The sequence below is a fragment of the Perca fluviatilis genome, chromosome 2 (assembly GCF_010015445.1).
Source record: "Perca fluviatilis chromosome 2, GENO_Pfluv_1.0, whole genome shotgun sequence".
NCBI lineage: Eukaryota > Metazoa > Chordata > Actinopteri > Perciformes > Percidae > Perca > Perca fluviatilis.
Window position 1 is genome coordinate 11938832 of NC_053113.1, and position 7500 is coordinate 11946331.

Genomic DNA, 7500 nt, shown 5'->3' on the forward strand with positions numbered 1-7500 from the left:
AGAACATATACGCTTACCCGGTTAACTTTCTACATACATGCATACATACAGTCAGATACTTTTATTAATGACATATTATTATTATTATTATGCTGTGTTAAAAACAATTCCATGACTTTTCCAAAACTTTCTGGGTCTTTTTAGGTTTCCAAAACCTTTCCAGGCCTGGAATTTGCACTTTTCAAATTTTCAAAACGTATGAACCCTGTACAGTGTGTTTATATATGCATGTATACTTACCTACAAATTACATACATACAAATGTATTATGTGTACAATGAGAAGTGTACATTGCATTCGCCAAATTCCTGCATGTATGTATGTATGTATGTATGTATGTATGTATGTATGTATACATATACATACATACATACATACATACAGGAATTTGGCAAATACAATATACACTTCTCATTGTACACATAATACATTTGCCAAATTCCTGTTGACAATAAATTACTTGAAACTTGGACTGGAAATGGGTTTGACGAGACGAGCTAACCAATGGTTGAAGTGTGCGTTTGTGCACGTACCGTAGTGATAGTCTCGGCAGCAGCCACCATGTCTGCTAGTCCAGCATTGAGGATATGTTCTTCCAGGTCTTTCAGCATGGGCTCGATCCCGCTGGGAACCTTGTCCATCAGTGAAAACATCAAGTGCAGCTCTAATCGGGGGGGGAGAAAATTTGTGTTACACACGAGGGCTGCACAACGTATAGTTTATTTTATTTTTTTAAATCGTCATCGCGATATCAACAGGGCACAATAAACACACTGCGACATATCGCAACAGACAGTGCACTTTAAAATGTAACTATCACTTTTTGTAGTGGTACATTTTTGTTCAATGAAAGAATGTTGCAAATTATTCCCTTTCATGTGTTTGATATTCAACAAGCAATTTGTTTTAGCAGAATACTGAAAGCAGCAGAACTGAGTACACTTTAATATCGGTTTATTCTTTTGCAAGTAATGTCGTTACAGCGTAATTCAACAACGTTGTCGCATGTTGCATACTCATTTCGTGCTGCCCGATTACACAGAGGAAAACATACTGGCTGAATCTTAAACCTCCTGCGCATGCAGACTTCCCAGACGTCTAACTGTGAAGTCCAGCGGCCAGAGGACTGAAGCAGACTCTCTGCAGACTACCATAGAGTGTGCAGGCTCCTACAGACCTTGTCCCTAAAGTTCATCATAATTCTTAACGACATGGATTAGATTCAAATACTTCTACTACTGCTAGAAATAATATTAATACAAAATATATAGTAATAATTGATGGCAATGTTGCGAGTGATCCGCACTGCAAAGCCCCAAAAACAGGTTAATTAAAGTGCTCATATTATGCTTTTCGGCTTTTTCCCTTCCCTTTATTGTGTTATATATCTTTTATTGTGCATGTTATAGGTTTACAAAGTGAAAAAGCCCAAAGTCCCCGCCCTCATACTCTGCTTCTGACTGGCTAGTAGTCCTTACCTAGGTACTGTCAGGACTCGCCCTCATACTCTGCTTCTGACTGGCTAGTAGTCCTTACCTAGGTACTGTCAGGACACGCCCTCATACTCTGCTTCTGACTGGCTAGTAGTCCTTACCTAGGTACTGTCAGGGCACGCCCTCATACTCTGCTTCTGACTGGCTAGTAGTCCTTACCTAGGTACTGTCAGGGCTCGCCCTCATACACTGCTTCTGACTGGCTAGTAGTCCTTACCTAGGTACTGTCAGGACACGCCCTCATACTCTGCTTCTGACTGGCTAGTAGTCCTTACCTAGCTACTGTCAGGACACGCCCTCATACTCTGCTTCTGACTGGCTAGTAGTCCTTACCTAGCTACTGTCAGGGCACGCCCTCATACTCTGCTTCTGACTGGCTAGTAGTCCTTACCTAGGTACTGTCAGGGCTCGCCCTCATACACTGCTTCTGACTGGCTAGTAGTCCTTACCTAGGTACTGTCAGGACACGCCCTCATACTCTGCTTCTGACTGGCTAGTAGTCCTTACCTAGCTACTGTCAGGACACGCCCTCATACTCTGCTTCTGACTGGCTAGTAGTCCTTACCTAGCTACTGTCAGGGCACGACCTCATACTCTGCTTCTGACTGGCTAGTAGTCCTTACCTATGTACTGTCAGGACCGCCCTCAACTCTGCTTCTGACTGGCTAGTAGTCCTTACCTACTACTGTCAGGACCTTCCTAATACTCTGCTTCTGACTGGCTAGTAGTCCTTACCTAGCTACTGTCAGAACGCGCCCTCATACTCTGCTTCTGACTGGCTAGTAGTCCTTACCTAGGTACTGTCAGGGCTCGCCCTCATACTCTGCTTCTGACTGGCTAGTAGTCCTTACCTAGGTACTGTCAGGGCAGCCCTCATACACTGCTTCTGACTGGCTAGTAGTCCTTACCTAGCTACTGTCAGGGCTGGGCCCTCCATACTCTGCTTCTGACTGGCTAGTAGTCCTTACCTAGGTACTGTCAGGGCACCATACTATGCTTCCTGGCTTAGTCCATTCCTTTCCTAGGTACTGTCGTCACACCATACTCAGCTTCTTACTGGCTAGTAGTCCTTACCTAGGTACTGTCCCGACCCCCCCTCACCTACTCTACTTGTACGCTAGTAGTCCTTACCTAAAGTTACTGTCAGGGCAGCCCTCATACTCTGCTTCTGACTGGCTAGTAGTCCTTACCTAGGTACTGTCAGGACACGCCCCCATACTCTGCTTCTGACTGGCTAGTAGTCCTTACCTAGCTACTGTCAGGGCACGCATACTCTTACTCTGCTTCTGACTGGCTAGTAGTCCTTACCTAGGTACTGTCAGGGCTCGCCCTCATACTCTGCTTCTGACTGGCTAGTAGTCCTTACCTAGGTACTGTCAGGGCACGCCCTCATACTCTGCTTCTGACTGGCTAGTAGTCCTTACCTAGGTACTGTCAGGGCTCGCCCTCATACTCTGCTTCTGACTGGCTAGTAGTCCTTACCTAGGTACTGTCAGGGCACGCCCTCATACTCTGCTTCTGACTGGCTAGTAGTCCTTACCTAGGTACTGAGCATGTGCGACTCCCAACAAAGATGGAACAGAACTGCGATGCTTCACTCTGTAGCTAAAACAGAGAGCTCAACACACAGGGTGAAAAGAGGAGCTGCAGCAATGTGCAGTACAACAAAAATATGATGTTTTTTGAAAATTAAACCATGTAAACCTATTCTGGTACAACCTCTAAATACAATTATGAACCTGAAAATGAGCATAATATGAGCGCTTTAAGTAAGTACGTAAGTGCCTTTCAAAACCAGGGCTACAAGGTGTTGTCTAGTGCAACATTCAATAAAATAGAAAGTTGAAACTGAAGATAACAAATGAAAAACAAAAATAATATTACTAATTGTCAACAAAACCTACAAAATAAAAAGGCAAACCCAGAAGTTAAACTCTCAAACAATAGAAACTACACAGGGTAAAAAAAATCCCACCAGCCACCAGAAGAAATGCTCATCAACTACGACTGGTGCTGGCGAGTCGGAGCTCTGCTGGCCTCGCTGGCAGGAAACCAACCAACATCGGGAGCAGCTTTCTATTTTTAAAGTCTATCTGGCTGATGCAATAGTGAATGTTGATGCCACTACATCAAGTCAGTACAGCGTGTACGGCACACTGCCTACTACACCTTCGTAAATAAACCTAACCAGCAGGAGAACCCTGAAGTGAAGTCACGCAACGCGTCTTTACTGCAACACACGACTGTATCCATCACAGCGCTACCGCTCCCAGCTACCGCTGAATGAAAATACTTTATCGCAAATGTACATCAACATTACCTCTGTCACTTACTTCAATAATTTCCAGTATTTTTCACTCATTTACAGTGTGTTCAGGGGACAGGCAGCTAGCAGATAGTGAGGAGATGTTTTTTACAGTGTGTTCAGGAGACAGACAGCTAGCAGATAGTGAGGAGATGTTTTTTACAGTGTGTTCAGGGGACAGGCAGCTAACAGATAGTGAGGAGATGTTTTTTACAGTGTGTTCAGGGGACAGGCAGCTAGCAGATAGTGAGGAGATGTTTTTTACAGTGTGTTCAGAGGACAGACAGCTAGCAGATAGTGAGGAGATGTTTTTTACAGTGTGTTCAGAGGACAGGCAGCTAGCAGATAGTGAGGAGATGTTTTTTACAGTGTGTTCAGGGGACAGGCAGCTAGCAGATAGTGAGGAGATGTTTTTTACAGTGTGTTCAGGGGACAGGCAGCTAGTAGATAGTGAGGAGATGTTTTTACAGTGTGTTCAGAGGACAGACAGCTAGCAGATAGTGAGGAGATGTTTTTACAGTGTGTTCAGAGGACAGGCAGCTAGCAGATAGTGAGGAGATGTTTTTCAGTGTGTTCAGGAGACAGGCAGCTAACAGATAGTGAGGAGATGTTTTTACAGTGTGTTCAGGAGACAGGCAGCTAGCAGATAGTGAGGAGATGTTTTTACGGTGTGTTCAGGGGACAGGCAGCTAGCAGATAGTGAGGAGATGTTTTTTACAGTGAGTTCAGGGGACAGACAGCTAGCAGATAGTGAGGAGATGTTTTTTACAGTGTGTTCAGAGGACAGACAGCTAGCAGATAGTGAGGAGATGTTTTTTACAGTGTGTTCAGGGGACAGACAGCTAGCAGATAGTGAGGAGATATTTGCTGTATGTGACAAAAAATGTTGTAGCCTAAAAAGCCTAAAAGAACACCTTTAACTGTAACTCAACTCATCATTCAACTCATCATTCATAATTATTATTTTATCCACATTTAATTATTCAAAACTGTCCACCCCGCAGTCCGCCATTGGACAGCCTGGACAGCAGCAATGCATTTTGGGGCGGTTGACCATTGTTTATAAGCTCACGTCTCATACTCTGAAATTCTTGCCAGTCTCGTGTACATCCAGCCATTTCTCGTGTACACAAATCCATATATTATGCAGCTGGAACACACTACATACTCAATTGATGTCATTCTTGGCATGTGATTTTTGAACAGACTGTGTCTTTTCAAACAAACAAGGCTCACTTTAATCACGCTACATTTACAAAAAAAAAAAACTACTTACTGTCCGTCTCGTTCCGTTTGATCATCCCTGGGCATTCGGCTAAGATGGTCTCTTTGAACGAGGTCACCAGAGCATTCACACAACACTCCATAAGCTGCGAGGGCGCACAGAAAGCAAAGGCTCACTTTGACGTCGATAAACAGGCACCACATCAAGTTAACGAGACTCCTGAAAGGTCTTCTTTCAGAATATGTCTGGTGCTTTTAACCGAAGCGAAGACATCGGGCATTCGGTAGATCTGACAACATGCTACAAGCACGAAATATACTGTACTTCAGGTCTAGTCGGAGACACTTACTGCTTGAACGGAGTTACATTCACGACGCGTCTCGAGATATCTAAGTGCTCTCTTCTCCTCTTCTCTCAGCTTTGCGTCTGCCTGCGGGGAAATACATCAACACAAAACACATAATACAAATCAAGGTAATACGAACCACTGTAGAGCAAACAATAGAAATAAATCATCATTCACAAAACCAAGGTAACTCATTTTTCTTCTCCTAACTGTCCACAAAACTTAGCTTGAAGGGAGAGTTTGGATCTTTAGAAGTGTGGTTGTAGGAGCCACTTCTCCATAGTCAGCGTGTTAGCTTCAGTAGATGCTGGTCGGCACGCCCCCCAGTTTGGAGAAACAGGGAGGAGCTGAGCAATGTCCTGCTGTGTCCAGCTACTAAATGGATTTTAGACACCTAAAAAAAAAAATCAATATCGCTTTAAGTCTACGCTATATTTAGAATATTTTCACCTCTTTACCTGGCTGTCAGACGGCCCTTTACGATGGGAGAACTGTCATCTCTGCTCTCTTCAAAGCCTCCACAACTCCTTTGACAAAATCATTTTACCACAGAGATGTTGCTCATCCGCTGCCTCCATCGGTTAGTTTGTTTGGGTCATTGTGTGACTTTGGGTGTTTTAAAGGATTGGGAACTAACAAAACTAACAAACTAACTGATCAAGGCAGCAGTAGACCAGAAACTTCCACGTCCTGTGAAATAAAATCATAGTTTATGTCGAAAGGAGATGACGGTTGTCTGACAGCAAGGTAAAGTGGTGAAAATACTGTTGGTGATACCCTGACTGTTGAGAAGTAGCTTATACAACCTCCCTGAAAAGATCCGAACTATCCCTTTAATGCTACATTCGGGTGAAAATCATTGACTATACTGACATATTTGCAGTTTATAATATTCAAGCCCATACAGACAAAACAACATTTGAACTAAAACAGGCCACCTAGCCTTGACTTAGGAGTACAATCCAGATGGACAGCTGACTAGCCAACAACACGGACCTTTCTAGCATTTTAAACTAACCACATCCTTCCTACTAGCACGTGGGCTTCATCAGTAATCAGTATTATCGTTGCGTACATATTTCATGTAGTTCTGGACGCCGTTTTGTTGCAGGTAGGACGGTGCTTGCGTTCTGTAAAACCTCTCGGTGGAGTCCAGGTAGGCTTTCTCAAAGTTATCCCTGTAGATCTGCAGCTTGTCCTCTGGGTTAGAGCACAGGTTCACTGGTGGGAGAGAAGCACAGAGATTGGTGTGGTATGATGAGACTAAAGGGAACGCTTGGACAACATCGGGTCCTTCAGTCCTTCATGGGTCACAGGCCAGGGGACGAGGATATTCGGCCAGTCTAGAATAACCAAACCTGTCGATATTAATCTCTGACAAAATCGTAGCGAGTACGGCTCAAGGAATGTTTTTTTTCAGTACCATTTAGTTTGTTCACAGTCGCTGTAGAAAAGAGAGAGAGAGAGGGTGAACAGGGTAGCATGACACCCAGAGAGAGAGAGAGAGAGAGAGAGAGAGAGAGAGAGAGAGAGAGAGAGAGGCTGAACAGGTAGCATGATACCAGAGAGAGAGAGAGGAGAGGAGAGAGAGAGAGAGAGAGAGAGAGAGGGCTGAACAGGTAAGCAGACCAGAGAGAGAGAGAGAGAGAGAGAGAGAGAGAGAGAGAGAGAGAGAGAGGCTGAAAGAGAAACCAGAGAGAGAGAGAGAGAGGGCTGAACAGGTAACGATACCCAGAGAGAGAGAGAGAGAGAGAGAGAGAGAGAGAGAGAGAGAGAGAGAGGCGAAAGGTATGAGAACCCCAGAGAGAGAGAGAGAGAGAGAGAGAGAGAGAGAGAGAGAGAGAGAGAGAGGAGGCTGAACAGGGTAGCATGACACCCAGAGAGAGAGAGAGAGAGAGAGAGAGAGAGAGAGAGAGGGTAGAGGCGAAAGGCTAGCAAACCCCAGAGAGAGAGAGAGAGAGAGAGAGAGAGAGAGAGAGAGAGAAACAGGCTAGCATGATACTAGAGAGAGAGAGAGAGAGAGAGAGAGAGAGAGAGGCAAAGGTACAACACCCAGAGAAAAAGGCAAAGGACAAACCAGAGAGAAAAAGGCAAAGGTAGCACGATACCCCCAGAGAGAGAGAGAGAGAGA

General features: G+C 44.5%; 1 pseudogene; it reads right to left on the reverse strand.

Annotated features, from left to right (window-relative positions):
• The window catches only part of LOC120551251, a 37103-nt pseudogene that overhangs the window by 20340 nt on the left and 9263 nt on the right, over window positions 1-7500 (reverse strand).